Genomic DNA, 21,608 nt, shown 5'->3' on the forward strand with positions numbered 1-21,608 from the left:
CAAACCCAGAACTTTATTTGGGGATTTCAATGCTTTTTGAAGACTTCCATACACGTGGCTGAGCACAGGCCCTATAAATGAGCACGCAGACACAAATGAACTGCATCAACATTATTAATGTTATATCTTAAGCCTTAGCAATGCCATCCTGGCAGCTTTCCCATTTGGTGTCCAGACATGTCAAGAGCAGACCAGAAGTGTGACACGAGCAGAGGCCTCTTCTCCAGGAGAAACTGCCTAGCTTCCCCTTAAAGTCCTTAAACCCTGACAAGGCACTGTGAAATACTGAAATCATCTGTGTTGAAGGAGGACTGTGCTTAAATCAGGATGCGGGAGTCAGGGTCTGGCTGAATTAGTATGGTAACTCTGCATGACTGAAATAGAAACTTCCCCTATTTACTTGTGTGTTATTTGCTGGATGCCATGAATCCCTTTTTTCTTTTGGATTTGCAGGATTATGTCACATCTATCAATTGAGCAGAAGGTTTGCCTAACTATGATAAATTTACATATTTATATATAAATTTTGCATTTAAAATGGCAGGAACTAATAAACACATGTATTGGAAGGAGATTATGTCTCTGTTTGATTAGGTCTTTCTCTTAATCTAAAAAAGATTTCACTTATTCACTTAAAACAATAACACTACCTTGAATCTGTCTTTCACACTTCAATTTTGTTTTGTTTCTTCAAGAGAGGTGCTAAGGAGAACTAACTGATTGCAATTATTCTTGACATTTTAAATGGCCATCCTATTCCTCTTGGATATGGTACCCAGATGAATAGTTAGAAAGTTAAAGTGGCTCAGCTAAAGATAAGGATGCTGTGAACTTACAACTCCTGCCTTGGCCTCCCAGCCCAGCTGATTTAGCAGGAATGAGCTTGCCCTGCTCAGAAATTCAACTGGGGCGGGGGGAGGGGGGGAGAAAAATACCAGTACTCCACAGACCTCTGCTCCAAAGTCACATAGGAAGCTGCGTGACCGGGATGTTGGGAGCAATCCTGGCTCTGCAGCCTACCCTACAGCAGGGGGCCAGGGTTGCTGCCCACGGCAGGGAAGCTGGGTTCAGCCTGGGCAGTGGTGCGGGCAGGAGCTGGGATTGCCTGGACTGAGAGATGCAGGAGATGGAAAGATAACAAAAGGAAAGCGTGGTGAACAGATTGCTTGAGCAGAATATTTTAGCTAAATAAAAAAAAAAATAAATCCATGGACAACCCCCTCCCCTAAGCCTACAGTCCCCTGTATTAGGCTGATGAAATTTATACCAGAGAGAGAGACATAACGAAAGAAATTGTTTATTTGTTTGTTTGCCTTTATAAAACCCATTTGGGAGGAACATCAACGAATACACCATACATCAGTTATCTGCCTTATACCAGTTACGCTGATGCTGGAGACGTCCTTTGTTAGAAATTAATGTATGTAATAAAGTTTTACATTTTTCATATGTTTTGAAGTATGTGGGCCATAATTCTTTTGACTGCATAATTACTTTTTGTACACAAGAAAAATGAGGTGCTTAGTCCTAAGTAAATAACCTCAAAACAAACCAAGAAAAACAGTTGCATCTTTTTTATCTTCTGGGTCTTGCACAATAAATATTTTGTTATAAACTTGAAAAAAAAAAAAGTTATATATCCTCAATATAATCTCACTTAAAAAAAACCCCAAACCCCTCTAGGATTACATTGAAAAATATGCTGAAGTTAGTGAGGAAAAGAAATGTATTATTTTGTGACATTTTTAGGTACAGATGAAAATAATAGTTTCTGGAAGGGTTTGCCTTGGTAATCATTTTAGTTGAGTTTCTCCCTCTCTTCACTTCTAGACCCTCAGAAAGCTCTAGTAAATAAATTTCACTAGATCCAAGATCATTTAATGCTCTTGCTTTTCTACCACTATTCCCTTTAACTGCTCCTGAAGCTGTGAGTGAAGAGCCAAAGTGATGCACAGCCACAGGAGAAGGGCAGTCCGGTTGAACCAGCCAGCAACAGAGAAACTCTTGCTGCAAATCAAACTGGCTTTATTTTGATTGCTAATGGCAGGCATTGGAAAATTGTGAGTTAACCTCCCAAAAGTCAGGAGGCTGGCTTATATATCATGCCAGTATGAGAGAAGGGTTTGTGTTGTGGTTTTTTTCCATAATTCAGGACTCTTTTTGTTTGCCGGTGTGGTTTTTTGAGCTTTCTGGATGATGTTAATTTGGGTTTATGAGGCATTCTTTTTTTTTTTTTTTAATTTTATTTTATTTTACTGAGGACCTGAAGCTTTTTAGAAGACTTTTAAATAAAGGAAAAATAGGATTTGCAGGAGTGGCAGCAACAGCTTAGGTTCCTCAACCTGTAAGCATCTGTATTTAGTGTGTGCAAGTGGTTGCTCTGGCCATGGACTACTGGCAGCAGCTCAGTCCCTCAAGGAAAGGAGCCCTAAAAAAGGCTACAGCCAGTTTACATCTTCTAATCCTTAAGCACTGAACTAATGTCAACTCAGGTTCACATAAATACAGAGATAGGAAAAGGGGAGGAAGGAATGCCTTGGAAAAAAAGATCGAGATACTCTTTTTTAAACTGAACTGAAATAAGCTACTCTTCAGCAGAAATCAGGGAGTCACACCAGGTTTGGCACTGGCTTAAATAAATCAATTAAAGTACTGATTTAAGTTAAACCAATATGCCAGCAAGGCCTTATGTTTTCATCTTCGAAAGACTTATGTGCATGCTTGGCTGAACAGTGGGAGTGATTATCTGTATAATTCATGGTAGGAATACGGCCTTATTATTTAAGGATTCTGCTTATAATATATACTGTATTTGCAGATTGTTGCCTCTGTATAGGGTTTCTGTGAATTTGGAGCCACTTGCTCCGAATAAAATGTATTTCCAGCTCCTCCACCCACCCCATACACTCCCACAGTTGGGACTGTTGGCTCTCGCTCCTCGTCCCCCTGAATTGCACTGGTGGTGCTGGTGAGGAACATGCCACTTCTGTGGAGCCAGGCCATTTTTTATAAATATGTAAATAAAATTTACCTCCTTTTTCTGACCCCTTGAAGGGCCATTTTTGGCCTGCAGCAAATATTTATGTGCAAGCTGTAAACCCCTGAAACTGAGGGGTTATAGTGGAAATGCTGACAGAGTATTAAGAGACCTTTAACCCTTGGTTTAGCTGGCCCTGCTATAATTACAGGTCTGTCTGTTATTTTCAATAGCACTCGTCATGACCTTGCCTCTATTTTTTAATTATAGTAGAACTTGTGAAGGGAATTATTACTAAGTTGGGGGTTCCCCCTCTCTCTAAATTCAATCTTTATTAAACATGTAAACCGCTGAAGAGGCAGATTGGGCTAATAGCCTTTTCCCTCCCCTCCCCTCCCTCCTTTGTGGACTGTGGTTCAAGTTGTGCCTAAGCCCTGAGTAAAATGAATTCTGTGATTTGAGCCTCCCGAGTCCCCTGTGAGCACTGAAACTGGCTGTACAATAAGCATCAAAGGTTAATGAACAAGGGAAAAAAGTTGACATTTTATTTGGTAATGGTTCTGGTGCTTGAAATCCAAATGGAAAAGATGAGATCCAGGAAGAGGTCGCCTTTTCTTTTCTCCTTCCCTCCCTTTTTTTTCCAAAACGTCTGCGTCTGGAGGAGGCAGGTCCTATCGAACCCCAGAAATGCCTCTTTAAAAATGTTTGTGTTTGCAAACAACTGGGCCATGGCTTGCAGTTTAAGGAAAGCAGCTGGAATACATTTTTCAAGCAGTACTGTCAGTCCTCGTGCTGGCTTCTTTGTGCTCTCTCTTACTTTGGGGAGGGAGGGAGCTCACTGGGGCAATGATATCCAGCCTGTTTCACTGCTGACCCATAGCAGTTCAGCAAGCTGCTGGTGCTCGAGCAATGGAAAATGCCCCATTCTCATCAGCTGTGCAATGTCCTGTTGGGCTGGCCACTGCAGAGGCTCCTTCGGCCTCAGTTTCCCAAGCTTAATGATGCTGAAGTCACCCACCAAGTCTGCAGCGCACAGGGAATCCCCCCAGTATAGAGGTATTTTACAGCTCAGTGTACCATTGCTAAAGGGATGATAGAGGGAGGTACCCCACCTGGTGAGCATCTCTCCGCAGCTCAATGGTGACCTGGATATCTCCAACTACTGATGGAAAATACAGCAGCACCCATCTCCAGTAGGACCATGGGGCTCTCCTGTGGCTGACATGTCAGCAGGGTTAGAGCAGTGAAGGGGCACAGGTAGCCTGGAGAAAGGGGGATTCTCCATCCTTAAGTAATAGGTTGGGGAAGAGTCTTTTGGGATGAGCATTGACTTCCCCTATCATGGGACATACATAAACTCTGGATTTTGCATACACGAGGCCCCCAGTGCCAAGGAGAGGCAAGCAGAAAGAAAAGTTCTGGTGTGGAAGACCTCCTTGCATTGCAGCACTGGCATGTTAAAAAGAAGAGGATGACAAGAGATGTGCTTTGAGGCAGAAATTTTCCTGGGATGCTTTGGCTTCCTGCTCAGATCCTCAAAATGAGCCCTGGGAAGGGTACAGGCTTTGTGTTGGCCCTCGTCCCCCTGGGGAAGGGGACCTTGGCTGTTCTTTCAGTATCTCCCCATCAGATCCACAAATTGAAACTTTGGAGCAGTTTAGGTATTTTCTTTTTTTTAATGGGAGTGATGGATTGGCCTTCAGTGGCTGAATGACCTTTCTGTTCCAGTCTAGACAGCTGCAGAGGGTTTGAGAAGCATGACTGGATCAGGCCCTTAGGAAATGCTTTCACTAAAGCACTTTATGTACATTCAGAGAGCTCGTGAATCACTGGGCTTTGCAGATAACTTTACCCTTAATATATAGTATATTATATTCATTTCAATATTTACCCAGGTAGGATGCAAAGTGTGTGGCCATGAGGCGTAGCGTGGTGTTGAGCAATGGCTTGTCTGCATTGTTTATAGATGAGTAATTAGAATTGCTGTGCCGAGGCTGTGGGATGGGGACCAAACTGGCTGGATATTTATTTACATGACTCAGTGAATGAAACTGAGTTGGAAGCATAACTTATAGGTGTTATTTTTTCTCTCCTCCCTCCACCCTCCTGCCCCAAAAATGCAGTTTTGGAGTATCTGTAGCTTCTTTACACTATATCTTGACACTACTTATTTCAGACACCATCTTCCTTTACTGAGGTATAAGGAAAATGAATTAGTACAAGCCGGTGCAGGTAATTAATATTGTGTGGGCGAGAGAGGGAGAAGACTTTTTAAATGGCTTGCAGTACATTTATAAATCTGTCCTACAGTGTTCACTGCTTGCAGTTATGGCTAAGGATGCTCACCTGCCCCTCATCTACCACTTCATACCACTGACTGCATTCTTCTATTTGATGATGCCATCACTGCAGAGTATTTTACCTGCTTTAAATAACTTTAGAGCTTAAATTATGTATTTACACTGAAATATTGCTGATGCGCTATTATTAATAAAAGAAACAGCTACATGTTGATCAAATCTGAGTTTTTGACTGGGAAAGCTGAGCATTTTGATAGACAAAATTTTACAGTCATCTCTGTAGGTTGAACCAATCTTATCAATGTTTTCCCCAGAATATTTTCTCCTGTTTTAAAGTATACATTGTTATGGAAATTATTGTTGAAAGCATGACTAAAAGTAAGCCATTGTTCTAAGAAAAAGAAAACATTTTTTTCCATAGACCTTTAGATTTTAGACTACTGAAAAATGTGTAAAGTGTATGAAAAAGTAGACCCTTTGCTCCAAAATGAAAATAACATTTCTGTTCCCAAATTGATTACAAGAGTGGGTTTCCACTTTTCAACCTGCTTCAATTAAATCTATAGTCTGTACACAATCATTTTAGCTTATAAGGTGGAAAGCATTTTAAGGGAAGTGTAGCATAGAAAGGTTTAGCCACTTACATGAGGTGGCACAAAAGGAAAAGGCTGAACTAGGACCAAAGCATCATGTTTTGGTTTATGTTCCTTCACATACCTAGCTCTTTTGAAAAACTAAAATGATGAATAGCAGGTTGCTATTTTCATATACCTGTCCAAAACACATGGACTTATATCTACAAGTTAATCACAAGTGTGGCTATGCTGTAAGTCAGTGTTTATTTCCTTACTTTCTGGGAATCTTGATAGTTGTTATAGGTAGACTCCATTCCTATATGCTATGAATATTCTCTGTATATCTTTTTTTTTAAAAGGTATGTTGACTTTCTTTTAAGGATCTTCACAAAGCTGGAGACCTAAGCAGGGGCAAACATGAGCTGACCAGGAGAAGCCTTTTCTATATGTCCCTTGGGTAGCTGCCCTGCAGTGGGGTGACCAGAGTGATGACTTAACCAGGTCACTTGCTCTACATGCCCTACTGATTTTTTCTTCTAAGTGATTCTTCTGCCCTTTCCACTTTCCATAATGTACCATGACTGGTGTGGGTAGATTCTGACTGTCATGTATATGTGCACAGAAGCAATACTGTGCTGGATTCTCCAACCTATTCCTCCTTTGTAAGTTTACCAACATGCAAACCAAGACCAATTGTACTGGCATGTGGGGTCTTCCTTTCCTTCTTTCTTTGGTATCTGGAGTTACTGAATGTGGCACTTACTGTTGATGAAGGCAGCTTTTTTTTTCTTTTAATACAACACTCAGAAGCAGTTATTTCCTTTCTTCAGGCAGTTATTTGCTCATCTGTAATAATTTGTATATTCCCTAAATACCAAAGGAATACTCTTCTTGCTAACTCTGGCTAAAATAAAATACAACGGAGGAAACCACTGGCTGTATGTTAGGGCAGGTCAGGAAACGGGCAAGTTGATTTATGCTTCCAAATGACCCAATGCCGTGAAGCGTTTAAAGGCACGTTTTAGGCTCCTCGCTTGCAAGCATGTGAGGAGTCTCTGGTTGCCACCGCCATGCACGGCAGAGCAGCAGCCCCTGCACCAGCCCTGGGAGGAGGGTACCAGCCACTGCCCGCACTGTGCTGTACAGGGAGGTGCTGCTGGTCCCGCCTCTGCCCAGTGCAAAAGCCAAGAACTGGCGAAACACATGGTCTCAAGTCATTTAGATGCTTCCTGAAATCCACCATGATCTACCAAAGTGCCAAAGTAAATGGACAAATCACATTTTTAATGTTTTGCTCGTTTTGTTTGATAGATTGCCAAGTGAGAAGTTTCAAGGGGTCTACAAGTCACTCAGGTGAAAGAGCGACTTTCTGCTCTATTTTTCATGTAAAATGCTGATCTATAAAGGATTAGGAGCCTTTATTCAGAGTTTGAACTTTAACATTCCTCAAGCCTCAAATTTTTAATCTTCAAAGAAAGTAGTCATTTCATGGCAAATTATGAAATGTGAATTATTTATTCCACCAGTAAATATGTAATTAGGCATATTTTGAAAATCTGTAATTAATCCCTCACCCCTTAAACCCATAAGAAATGCTAATATGCCTCTGAAGTAAGGCAGGTTTCTATAAAGGGCATTATGTAAGCTGTTCTGATCTGTTGTGTAATTATGTTTGCTGTCTGTAGTGAAAAAAAAAAAAATCCTTATGAGAATTTGTTGTGGAGGAGAGGGAAGAAAGGGAAGAAAAAGCTTTGCTCCTCACTGATCAGGAGGCAATTATTACAGAGCAATATATCCCAAGCTTTTCATTCATTTGGGGTGGGTTTCAAAGGGTGCAGTGAATGCATCAGGCAAGAAAATAAAAGCTGGTTATTTTATTTCTACTTTATGTAGCAAACTATCAGCTCTGACTCAATAACCCCATAGCCAAGGAGCTGTTTTGGCCTGGCAGGTACACGCACAGTTTAGCACAACTCTTATTCATCCCTTAGCCTCTTGCTTCAGCAGCTCCCCCAGTGGATTTTTCCTGATAAAACAGAGAAATCTTGAATCTGAGCAGTACCTTTTGAACCATTTCATGTTCACTTTTTCATCCTCTATCCTGGTAACACTGTATAAAGAAATATGACACCAAAAACATATTTTTGTATAAATACATATATAGAGAGCACAAGAAGACTTTCCAGATTGTTTTTTGAGCAAGGAAATCTGTTAAGAAGAAAAATATAATTGATCTGATTAATATTACTGTTGTGGAAAGCCCAAGAGCAGATTGCTAAGCTCAAACGTGGTTTTGGTTTGGAACAACTGGATGTATTTTAAGAGCCTTTCACTAACAGCAACTGCCAGAGCTCTGTCACTTCACTGTAAGAGTCTCTTGCTGTCATTTTAACTTAATTAAGAGGACAAGTGCACCCTACTACTTGAGTTGATGAAAGCAAGGAGAAATTTAAAGGTCACTGAATGATGTTTTGGTCAAAACTGGACACTTTGGCACTTTGGATGGGACTTACAAGGCTCCATAAGAGGCCAACAACGTTGTACGCATCAGAAAATAAGATATAAATTGACTGAAAAAGCAAGCAGACAAGTTCATGCAGGCATGTTCATTGGTGATTAGTAAATACAGCCACCTGACTATCCTCAGAATTAGTAGGTTGCTGTTGTCTGAAACAGAATACCAGGGGAAAGATTTGTCTGTATAATGTGCCCTGTTTCCTATACTCACCAATTGTCAGTGTCATAATTACTGAGCTTAGTTCATTATTTCCTTGGCTTCCACCAGTGGAGGAAGGTGGGAACCATATCTCCTTTTTCTCTGCGCAGCTTTTTACCTGTGTCCCAAAGCAAGGACCTTGGGTCAAACCTGTGGCATCAAAATTATCTGGCCTCAGAAGCCCTCTGAAAGAGACACCTTTAAATGTATGCTGAGCTTGCCTACCACACATCAAGCAGGAAGCATATGCTAACTCAGTACTTCATGAAGAAGGGCTCGCTCCCAGAAGTTACCCAAAAGGTTGGGCATTGATCAAGCAGATGTACAGCCTGTTCTCTTCTGAAATGTAGACTCCACCAGGTTAGAAAAGTTGCAGCTCCTAAAACTGCAGTAAGATGGCAGCACATGTAGAAGCCAAAAAATACCTGTCAGGCAATTCCTCAACAGGAACATATCCCTGAGTAATTGACCTCTGCAAAGTGGTTACAGAGCCATTCAAGTCAACATGGCTTTGTTTAGTCTTAATTACTCTAAAGCCATCAGAAGTATAGCTTCCTGTAGAAGTTGTTAACCTACTGGTGAATTTTTCATGGGTATTTTGATGTTTGTAGTCTTTATTAAAGGCTTTGGAGATGTGAGATGATGCGAGGATCTCGGCTTTTGTCTGAATCAAGCAAGCATACCAACAGAGAGGATGCTGCTTCTCTGGGGAGAAAGTCTATGAAAATATACCCTGCTCCATTATGATTTATTGTTCTGAAAACCCTTAATGTCTAGGCACTCTCTTTGGAGAAAGAAGGACATTTCCAGGGAGTCATTTATGCCACCTTAAATAGATGTGTAAGCTTTTCCATACTTGTTAGCCCACAGCAGATGGACAAGACATCTAATTTTCTGGTGCATGAATAGTTGACTGAGATGAGTAGAATCCCAACTCAAGCTCTCAGAGAACCTAGCCCAGATGGCAATTATGAAGAGTTTCATATATGTTGCTGAAATTTTATTATTTTTAAGCCTAGATGATAATTTCTGGGATCCTAAATGATGAGTATTCATCACTGGTGCTTGGCAAAGCTGTGTCTGCTTATTTTTAGTTCAATTACACATAAGTCAAAAATAGTCTTGTTTGTATTTTAAGGGACAGTAAAAAGGGAATATAAATCCCCATAATGTGAGCTTTTCAATGAGGTTGCATTTCAGCTTTCAGTTCATTTTGTAAAGTGAATTTACAATAGAAATGCCACCAGTGAACATTAGAGGCAAGACGCTGGTTTCAGTGATGGGGAGATACGCCACTCCTCAGACTGTGCTTTTGGTGCAGAGAAATGTCTGTGTCAACAAAACAATTGTCAAAAAATGTGGAGAACTGCTGCACAGAGGAAATAAATAATCAGTTGTCCATGCCTCTTGCTGATAGGACAAGAAGTAATGGGCTTAAATTGCAGTAGGAAAGTTTCACATTAAAACCTTTTCATGATAAGGACAGCGATGCACTGCAAGACACTGCCTGGGGAGGTGACAGCATCTCCAGCACTGAAGGCCTTAAAACCCCAAAGATAAGCATCTGTCAGGAATGACACAGGTGCCATGGACCAGGGAAGGGACTGGTGACCTCTGGAGATCCCCTCCAGCCCTTTGAGGTGATGACTGGCAGGGGTGATGTGCTCTGGGGAGGTCTGCAATGTGAAGCAACTGGAAAGTTGTCTCTGTTGCTGGCTGCCATCTGTGATAGGGGATCCACGTTGTTAGGTGTGGGGAGCAGCGACAGCAGGTCTGGATCTCTGAAGACTGATAAATGAGTTTAGAGGAAATGAGAAGGAGCACAAAGAAGAACTGGGATACCTCGTTTCAGAAAAAAATTAATTTAGATAAATTGGGCAGAATGAAGTCCAAGTCTTTCAATGGACCTTGTTTTTCTGATGAACTCTCAGGGTACATCACTGCCCAGCTTTCTGGTTGGCCACAGATATCCCTGAGTGGAAAAGTGGGAGAGGTTAGTGTTTCATCTGCACTGTTCAGCAGAACAGGAGATTGCCAAAACATAGAGGAAAAGTAAAAAGGGATGGTCATGGGGGGAAATGCAGTGAAGGGAGAAAGGACACTGAAGGACAAGGAGCCTTTACAGAGCAGTAAGTGTCGTTGGAGGGGGGAAACGGAGAATAAAAGGACAGTGTGGTAGGTAAGAGATGGGAAAGGGTGTTCAGGGGGGATCCAGAAGGAAATGCTCTAGGATTTTGGTTGACAAGCCTCCAGACTCTCCTGAACTTCTCAGGCTTGTTTATATCTGATGGGTTTCTAATCATGCCTGTGTTATAGAGCTTTTGCTAGTAAGCATAGGTGAATAATAGGGGTATAATAAATACATTTCTGCTTGGCCCCTGCCTGGATGCTAGTGGAAATTCGGTGTTATCTGTCTATTAAACTCAGGATGGTGTGGACTACATTTTGGTATAAAAGTGAAGAATCAATAAAACAAAGGAAATCTGAAAATCTTGAAATGATACCCTGTGCTCATGTGTGCCATTAAGTGGGAAATCTCTTGGTAAGGAAACAGATTCTTGATCTCAATATATAAATGTGTGTATTTGTGCATCCATGGTTTGTGTGTTGTATATCCACTGTGCCTGGGGTGCACCTAACCTGAAGGGAAAAGTGGAAGCAATTGCTGGCTGCTCTTGTGGCTGCAGTCATCACTGCAGTCCTGCTCACGGTGATTCCCTTCTTATGAAAACTTCAGACTCCCAGACAAGCTGAGCTGGGGGCTATGAGAACATAGTTCTGGCCTCTTTTACTCCAGACAAGCAAATTGTGTCTGAATTCTGCCTCTTAGCACCATGCAGAAAACTTCACATTTCATTTGCCAGGTGTTTCTCAAAGAAATAGGTGCTCGTGCACCTTGTGTGTTAGCTGTAATATACAGCAGGTTGGTGACCCTTAACGTTCTCTGCTTCACACATAGACCTATGATGGTATCAATGACATTAGGCATTTTGCATAATACAGTATATTTAGTTAAAATATTCCCTACCCTATCAGAAGATGCTTTTCTACTGTTGTTCATTAAACATTTCCTGTATGATAACTACAGCATGCAGTTGCATTCCAGGTTTCTGGGTTTAGTTCCTCATAGTAAAATTGCTCTTACACTATAATGACTGCACAGCACAGAATAACATGCCGCTGCACATAACTCTTGCCTTGCCAACTGGTCCTTGTTAGTTGGTTTAAGTGAAAAACCATGGGAGAAATTTGAAATGAGATGGCATACAAATCTAAAACCAGGATCTAATGCACCATAGCTCCTTTGCTAGCTTATCCGTGGTTCTCCACTTCCCGAGTATGTTTCATATAATTACTACATTACATTTTTAATTATGTTTGTTTTCCTCCTTGCAGTGCCCATTTCTTACGTTTCTTCTTCAGTGTATATAGTACCCCAGCAACATCCACATTTATAATTACAGAAGATAAAGTTATAATATTCCTGAGGCAAAACTGCATTTTAACAACTGTGCTAATGTGGAAAACAACTTGTGCAGAATAAATATGCCCTGCAATTAGTGGTACGCCGACATTTTTCATGGTTACCTTACATATAAATAAACTCAAGCCACTGACATTTTTCCTGAGGGCTTTTATCTCTGCAGCCCCAAAACTGCAGACAGATTTGTTGTAAGTAACACTATCACCATAATGAGTTTGAAAAGCCATTATTTTTATTTTTTAAAAAAATTCATCTGCTTTTGCATCTGCATAGCTCAAGGCTGGGCCCGCGGGTCTGATATTGTCTGTCTGATGAACCGTCACCGCGTCCTGGGCTCCCCGAAGCCTATCATTTGGCTGAGGCTAACAGGAGGTGACTGGGCAAAGCTGTTTCACCTGAGGGTGGGCCAGGTCACAGGTCACTTGTAATAGCTTCTCCATGCATCTCCAGACCTGTAAATGAGACCAGAGCCCGACTCACTCCACTACACTTTCTTTGTCTTAGACGGATACTCTAATCAAACAAATTACCTAGCCCATGATCACAGCCACTGAGCCAGAGATGGTTTTGCAGACGCTTGTCTGGAACCCTCCAAGCCCCCTCGACCGTGCAGCACCACTTAAAAGAAAGGGCTAATGTTTTCCACCAAAGGTAATAAAAAGATGTGCGGTCACTTCAATAAGCCAGCCTTAAAAAAAAATCTCTGGGGACACCACAGGACACATTTTGACATGTGTGTCACGGCTTACTTCGGTGAAGGGCACATATATGAAATAATGAAGGGGCTGGCGCCGTCAGTGCGGGTGTACACGTGTTATAGCTCTACTGACCCAGTGTGTCTTGGTAAAGCCTAGATGCCACATCAGTAAGAGAGTAGGTGTACCTTACCTCTGGGCAGTGTTATACTGTGCTTGGGTTTTGATTTTTTTTAAAAAAGGGGAGAAAACTGGGATAGACAAAAAATGCATGTGTGAGGAAGAAGGTGAGCCCAACCATAAATAAATGGATTGACCCAGCACGGATAGAGAAAAGCATACAGACGTGGTTTGTTTATTGTAAAATTCAGCCTTAGGCAGAGAATTTAAAACTGATCAGCCCGCTACAAACATATTATATTAGTCTTATATTTATTTATTGCACAGTCTTTTAGTGTTATTTATTGACTGTCATTCCCTACTGTACTGCAGGCAATGCTGTCACTGTATTTTCTGAAAACTTTCACAATAAATTTGTAAACATAAAAAAATTCCAGCCATCCCATATTTTTCTCCTGCATTTTCCAGACACTTTGTCTTTTGTAGAAGTAACGCTGGTTGTTTACTTGATTCTGACTCTAAAAAAAACAACCTAGGTACTTTCCTGTTTCAGATGTTTTGTGTGATTGTTAAAGAGAAAGAAACCAGTTTTGACTCAGAGAATGAGCTACTGCAAACAATCTGTTGCTAATATAGTCTAATTGCTAGTGATATTTTGAGAAAACAATTAAATTGGAAGTGGGGTTACTTTGGTGTTTATTGCCTGTGACAGTTTCTTTTGGAAACAGGCTCGAAGAGCTGCCGAACTGAAGCTGCGATGATGTGCAAATAATACTTATCATTGATACAGAGCCAGACAGCGAAGCGGGGGATTACAAACTGGGGTGAACTCACCTGTTAGACATGTCAAGATGGACAGTGACATGTTATGTGGTCGGAGGTGGGTCCCTCCACTTACATCCTGCAGCATCGCTCTCCTTTTTTTGCACTAGGACCAGGAAGATGCTTAGGTGCCTGCTGGGAATGAGCTAAAAAAATCTGCATTAATTTCATTGTTGGACAGAAAGGTACCACATACTGGAAGAAATATATTTGAACCATGAGTGTAACAGCTCAAGGGAAAAGTCTGGGCAAAATTCCCATGGATTTCCCCGCATCCAGGTTTTCACTGCTGGTTGTCACTGTGATTAGTTCAAGGTGTAAACAGACATGCCCTCTGCAAGCAGCTGTGCTGAAAGAAGAGGTTGCCACCTACCACCAGACCTCCTGGTTGTTCTTTAACACCCTCTGCTGGAAAACACCGCCTTCTCCTAGCCACCAGCAAATCTGCCCGCCTGTGCCCAGCCAGCCCCATTTCAAGCACCTCCAGACAGTGCGCCAAAAACCTGCTGAGATGAGGCCGTTCCTGTGCAAACCTCCACCTGATGGGCTGCAGCCATCAGAAGGAAGCTGAGCAGGGATATAAAAGGGTGGCCTGAGGCTACCAAAAATGCTGTGAAGGCTTTGTATAAGCTAGTCATATGGTTGGACTGGGTGTGTTTCACTGAGTTCTGGTCAAGCCATCACAAGCTACAGCAGAAGTGGCACTGAAGGTAGAAGAGGTTGCAGTGGTTAGAGAGACAATAATTTTCAGTACACAGCGCAGATCTTTGGAAGTATGTAACATGCCACACCTGACCTAGCCCTGGGGTTCAGATGCAGACCTGCTGCCGGTTACTGGACTTGGCACCACTGGAAGAGGTCAGCAGTGGCCCCAGCTCAAACCAACCTGGCCTTCAGAATGTGCTGAGTGTGTGTTGCTCCTCCTCAGCATCAAGAAGTTCAGGTGTGGCATTGAAGACTGTTTAACCCCATCTGGATTTTAATTGTTGAGTTGCAGAGTTTGCATTTACAAGGTTTACTCTTGTGTCAGAAAGTCTAGAAAATACTCCTTTATATCTCCTGTGAGAACACTGATGCTCACAAGACCTTCTGGCTCAAGAAGCTGGAGATTTAGAAAAAACATCATCTGACATGTAAGTAGGAACAAATTCAGGTGAAGAGTTTTGACAGTGAGAGACAGCGTCTCAGGAGCTCTCTTGTTTTTGCCCTCTATGCAGAACTGCTCACGTCAAGACCTTAAACCCCCTCTGTAAAAGCTGTTTGCATGTGAGCAGATGGTATTTCATTGTCTTTTGCTAGTGATCTTGAATTATCAGCCTTTATAATGAAAATGCCAATTCAGCCTTGACTGCTCTGCTATAACTCTACCAGGACCACTATAATGCACACACCATATATACTGAATATTTATTATGGTACTGTGCATATTATTTATTGTATATGCAACATATTTTGTAGGTGAAAAATGATACCTTATCTAAGTCAATGAGCATAACCAGGAAAAATATGGCAGAGTAATCATGTGATTCATAATTGACATCTGCTCTCCAAAGACTTGGACAGAATCTGAATTATCAGCGTATGCTGGAAACGCTCCTCTGTTTGCTGGCCTGGGCATAACTGTGCCACCACTCTCCCCACAGCTCCATCAGTCTTCAGTGTTTCCATAATTCCCTGGGTGCATAGGAAAGCTGGGCCAGCACATGCTGAAAACATTTAAAGAAGTTGCAAAAAAAACACTGATGTTTTTCAGTGTCCAGAAACAAGACAAGGAAGCGGGCTTTTTTCTATCCAAATGCTAATGAAGACCAGCCTGTGTACATCCTTAGGGTTTTTGTAGATTCACAGTGGTGTTTTATATGTGCGTGTGTGTTCATGTATATACAAATACATGAGTGCCATTTTTTGGGAAGCATCTTCTGCTGTGATTTCACCACTCTGTTGATATCAACTATGCAGCCTGGATGTGGCCAGATCAACAAGACCTCTGCAGCCTCGCCCTCCTCCAGCACTGACCTTTGGTTCAATCCTATCCTAAATCCTTACTTCATAAATGTGTCTTTTTCTGACACAGCATACGGGTTTCTTGCACATATTTGAAGCAGAACATGCTCAAACTGCTGAGAAAAAGAGTTTGGGGGATGGTGGTTATTGGCTTTTGTCGCCTCCACTCCTGCTGGTCATGGGAAGCTCATGGTGCAGTGGGTGAACTGGCTGCATTCAGATTCGTTTAACAGGTTTTCTCATCAGCCTAATTATCGACCAGATTTTCAGCAGTTTTAAAGTATTAATGGGATATACAGGCATCAGTGAGCAACTCCGTCGAAGAGAGAAAGGCTGCAAAAAATCACAGAAATTACGTAGTAGGTAAAATCATATCTGATCTACAGAAAGGAGAATCGAAGGGAGATGAAGGTGGAATTTAAAGAAATAAAGCTGAATGAAGCTGCTCAGTTCAACAAGCACCATAGCTTGGGAAGTTTTCCTTTCACCAGCTTAATTTTTCTTGCTTTTGTAGATTCTTTAGTGTCTGCTACTGTGGCTGGGAACAATATGGAGGCATTTCAGCCCGTTGCACCCTGGCTGCGATATGGCATCCTTGCACGTGTGGGAGGGAGGGTGACAGTGGAGAGGAGGGGAAGATGAAGGGTTTATTAGTGTTAAACAACAACAGGGACATAGCGAGAGTTTTCGAACAACCATCCAAATCATGTTATTGACGGCATCTAGAGACCAGCCCATATCTTTATTGGCTTTGCTCTTGCTGCAGGAACGTGGCCAAGTTTGTCTCAGCATCTGAGCTAGTCTTCCTTGTCAAAGCCTTTTTTTTCCTGGACAGATAAGGCTCTGTTTGTAGCACACTTAAAAGCAATAGCTGAAGAGAAGAGAAGCTTCACCACTTTGATATGCAAAAGACAACAAATTTTATGTATATATGGGGAGAGCTAATCCTGCTCTTGCTGAAGCCTTTTGGAAGATTCCCAGTGACTTTGCAGAGACTTTGAATTACGTCCAGCTTTTTTTTTTTTTTCTTTTTAACGTCCCCTCTCGCAAAATGTCAGGAGTAAATATTTTAATTCAAAATGGCACTGCAGTGCCTTGCAGTGCTGCAGTCCAGGCCCCTTTCCCCAGCAGCCTCTGGCGCTCTTCCCGACGGTGAGGCACAGAGCCGGACCACAGCCCTTCGGTGAGCACAGCTAGGCCAGAGAGGTGCCAAAGCACTGCAAAGCAAGGCCATCATCAGCTATCAGACAAACTGTTTTATACGTTCGATTACTCACAAAAAATATATAGTTTAGTTGACTTGGTGAACTGCTGGGGACCTTGCATGCTGTTTGCAATGTGCCTGATAGAGAATAAGACATAAAAAATAATTTTAGAGAGAATTGTAAAATATTTCAGGTCTTTTGGGTGTGCCAGTCCAATGGCAATGCAACCAGTGGTCGGTGCTTTACACCAGCTAACCACATCTGGTTTGGTTATGCTGCCCTTGCCCCAGGAGGAGTTGGCGACCAGGCAGAGCAGAGGATTGCTTTACTGAGAGCAGGAGAGAAACCAGGTTTATGAGTGGCTGCAAGAAAAGCCTCTTCAAAGAAGTGTTGAATTTTAATGAAAGCAGCTCATAATGTGTAAGAGGGAGATTGCTGTTATGCCTAAGTGGACTTGCTTACGTGTCTAGCTGGGGAACTGTTGTGAAGGCTCGTAATCTGTACTGTGGGACTCAGCGTGCCTTGGAACAGTGTTCTGGTAGTCAGTTGTCTTTATACACCCAGCATGGGCCCATACATACAGATAGGTAGCTAAATACACATGCATACATATATATATATATACGTGTGTGTGTATAAATCTGTATATATGTATATGCATATACGTGTACATATATATTTATAGACACACTGCATATTATTGAATATACATGCCATACCTATGTATGCATACATACATAGGCATACATGCTTAGGCTTCCATACATTTTTATGAGATAAAACAAAAAGAAAAAAGATCTATATAATGTAGATACCTAACAGAATATAATAAATATACATATTTAAGTACACTGTGAGATTTTGCCTATATACAAATGTATATATTAAACAGTTTTATAGGTTTTGTACCTTTTCAGATAATACAGGATGCGGCAGATTATATAAAGTTCATAGTGGATAATTGCTACAAAGCAAATCAGTGCAACCAGGCTATCCTCCTCATATATGGGTGAATTTAAAAAGACTGCCTTGATGGCATTGTGACCGGCTTCCCCAAGGGGATTTCTGCAAGTGGTTCTTGGAAATGTCCTTGGAGTGATGGTCTTTGGCTTTAAAAAGTGGCCAGGCTGCCTTGGTGGGGTGTAAGGGGATGCTGGGAGTATCCCCAGGGGTGCAGCCAGCACCCAACACAGACAGCATCACTCACCTGACAGCTCTCTTGACAGTGAGCGGGGTTTCAACATGTGAACATCAGTTTTAGATACATTTAAAAATTTAAAAATGAATCATCATTTGCTAATAGTCCTATCTCCTAAATGCTTCTAATATGCTTATTATCACATCATTTAAGCATCCAGAGCAATATTAGGAAACATCAGCCTCCTGCCAAAAGAATCTGAAGTGCATTTTCTGGCTGCAGCGTTAAGTTGCTTCCTGGGGCTACTAAGCCTTGATGACTGTCTTCCAGGTAAAGCAGAAAGAGATTGCCTCCTCCTGCCAAAAGGGGTAGAGCAATATCTGTCCTGATTTCTGCTGGCAGTTGTTGGCGTGCTGCTTAGAGCGGCTGGTGCCCTGCTCCTCTGAATTTCACTCAAGAAAAGAAACATGATAATGGCGGAAAAAAGTAATGAGAAAATTGATAGCGCTTCCAAAAATCAAATGGGCATCTCTGACTTCAGCTGTGTCACCTGCCTAATGCTGAAAGCTAACAATGAGCCTGGTTTTCACAGGGATAAACCCAAACCACCAAGCAAGTCTGATGCAAGGAAGTCAGAGTGTCTGCCTGAGCTGGGCCCTCCAAGGCAGTAGGTTTTGCCAAAACCCAGCTCAGACAGATGCTACATACACTCCCTGACCTGAAAAATGAAAAGCAGAGGTCACTTCTTATGTCTTTCAAGCTTGAAAAAATGGAGAGGGGAAGTTTGTTCATAGGGATTATGCTGGGCTTCTCAGGAAACAGTGTGATGGTTCCTTCCCCATGGTACTGAGCTCCTCTGGTATGTGCCATGGGTGCAGTGAGCTGTGGGGACTCAGCTGCAAGGCTTCCTTCACCAGAGGATCTCTCCTGGGCCCATGTGGTACAGGAAACTTTCCTTTTCCCCTCAATTCCTGGTGTTTGAGGTCTTAATTTGTCAAGCCCTTGCTTTGGGGCAGGAGAAAAGCACAGCCCTGTGAGAGCGATGTGGGATGCCCACCCCTGCAGACAAGACCAGTGAGCTGTTTCCCAAAGCTTTTCAGATGCCCTCATTGAATGAGAAAGATTTAAAAAAAAAAATTGGAGATGTCAGAAATGCCAACACTAAAGGAAAGAAAGGATGAAGGAAAAAGCACACACACATCTGCAGCTGATTTAACTATATAAATAAATGGTAGGTTCCTTTGGCACTCCCAACACAAATAATGAAATGGTTCATTTGGGTTCTAGGACACCATTGACCAAAAAATATAGATAGGGGAGAAAGCGTGTGGGTATATGTATATATATATATATATTTTTTTTTTCATGACATGTATGTATTTGTCTCAAATCATATGTTTATCTTTTTTCCCCCTATGTAATTACAAATTCATTAATAACCACGTGACTGAAAAATGAAGGCAGGGCAGGGAGGCTGGATGGGGCTCTGTGTCAGATTGCATAGGCAGGAAGCTGAGGGGCTCCTGCGCTTGGAGTGAGGCCGGGTGTCTGGTTTTATTTAGGGCCACGCCTCTGCAGTTTTAAGACAACACAGTGCAATTATCCCGACCACCAAATGTTCTGCGAGAGTCTGACAGTCCCTGATGCTGCGTGGAAGGGAGATGCTGGGAGCAGGTCAGCCCTGGCCAAAGCCTCTCCGGTAGGGCTGTCAGCAGTCATCTCCCTTCCCACACAGCCCTTGGATGCTTAAGGTGAGCTTAACTCCATATCCATCTGCCAGACCCAGGGATTCGTCTCCCATAACTACCTGTTTCTTTCTGATGGAGTTGTATAGCTGAGGATGGACGAGCTGGATACTGGTATCCAGAGCTTGAAAAATGTCCCTTCCTCCTCTTAAAAAAATCCTTGCCGATGCTGGGAACCTTCTGCCTGTGTTCAGGCGAAGGTCCCTTGGCACTTTTTCTAAGGAGCAATGAAGACATCAAGCCTTATATGGATTCCATTATTATTTTGTTTTATTGTGTTGTCATTTTATGAGGGACTGAAGGCCCACAGGGAGCAGGAAGGCACTACCATCTAAACTGGGGTGGGGAGCGAAGGAGGCACGTTGAGGCTGCCTGGTATCAGGGAATTATTTCATCCTGAGCCCTATTGTGGCAGGGAAACAATTCCTGTTTACCAACAGACCCACTATTGTGCTGCTGGTGCCAGAGGAAATCTGTGGCTGAGCAGCAGGGTTGCACAATTGCTGGTGTGGTCCCTGCCAGAGACCTTGGCTCTCTGAAGCAGGGACAGTGGGCAGGGCTCGGTGCAGCCCTGGTCACTGGGTACCAATATACCTACGTGAGGCAGCCAGAACCCAGCCACATTGGCCCAGGCTGCTCATTATTTTGCTGTGAGCATTAAGTGACTGATCCATGCTGAAATACACCCTCCCCTACTTGCTTCCCCATCCTGTTGCATCAATTTGAGGGTCCCCAGGCCAATGCGGCATGTGGCCGTACAAGCAGTGGTACAGGCACTGTGTGGGGCACAAGCAAGAGGAGGGTGAGCAGGCTTATACTACCCTTTTATTATTCTTTAAGCTGGACTCTGAGCAGTTAATACCAAACCAGAGCAGGATCTGTGGGTTAAGGTGATCTGTTAAAGTGTTTCAATCTCCTCTTCTGTTTCCCAGGCTTCTTCATCCTGAATTTAGATCATCTAGATCCAAATTCTGGTGCTGTGGGCTTCCTCTTCTTCCCATTTCACCCCATTCACTTTTAAAATGGGCATTCAATTTTAACTTGTGGACTAGGGACAGAGCAGCTTTGCAGGGAATGTCAAGTGAGAGGAGGTGGTACTCCCGAGTGAGGTAGCTCCAGAAGTACCTGATCTGTGATTTGCACACCCAAACTCCACTGCCAGCATTTCTGAACTAAACCCTCAAAACCCTCCAAGCCAGATATGCTGTGCGTCCAGACATGAAATCTGCAGCTGGTGCCTATCTATGAAAGAACACAGGGTCTCAGATAGTCAGGGAAGGTTGAGGGGTCAATAAACTCCTCAGTGGCTTCATAGACCCCACATGTTATCTGTGTGGCCATGGCAACTCCTGAACACTCTAGGCTGGGTTTTAAGAGGGGTGTAGGCATAACCTTGAATATTACAGATGTGTCCATGCTCACGTGGCTAAAGCTCATGCAGCTACACTTGAGATAACTTTAATTGAAGTGGTTTGGGTGCTGCCAGCATGCAGATCCTGTCTAGAGCAAGCTATGGCAGGGATCTAGGATTTACTTGCATCTCAGGGGGGGTTTCCTTACTCACCCTGAGCTCTCACAGCTCTATCTACCCATGCTTGAGGCTAGTGCAGATATGTCCCCGTCCGTACAGCAGCAATGTCCTCCAGCACATAGATCTGTTTGCTTTCCTTCCTCCACCTTCCTCAGTGACCCTGTCTCCTTCCCATGGGGTGCAGCCCTTAGGGTCCTGCCCCAAACGTCAGTGCTAGAAAATGACAAATTACCTGATTTTTCCACATCTCCTTTGAAAAGATGAAAATAGGGCTACACACAAGCTCATCTGGTCTG

Source organism: Athene noctua, chromosome 1 (genome assembly GCF_965140245.1).
Source record: "Athene noctua chromosome 1, bAthNoc1.hap1.1, whole genome shotgun sequence".
In the NCBI taxonomy this organism is placed as follows: Eukaryota; Metazoa; Chordata; class Aves; order Strigiformes; family Strigidae; genus Athene; species Athene noctua.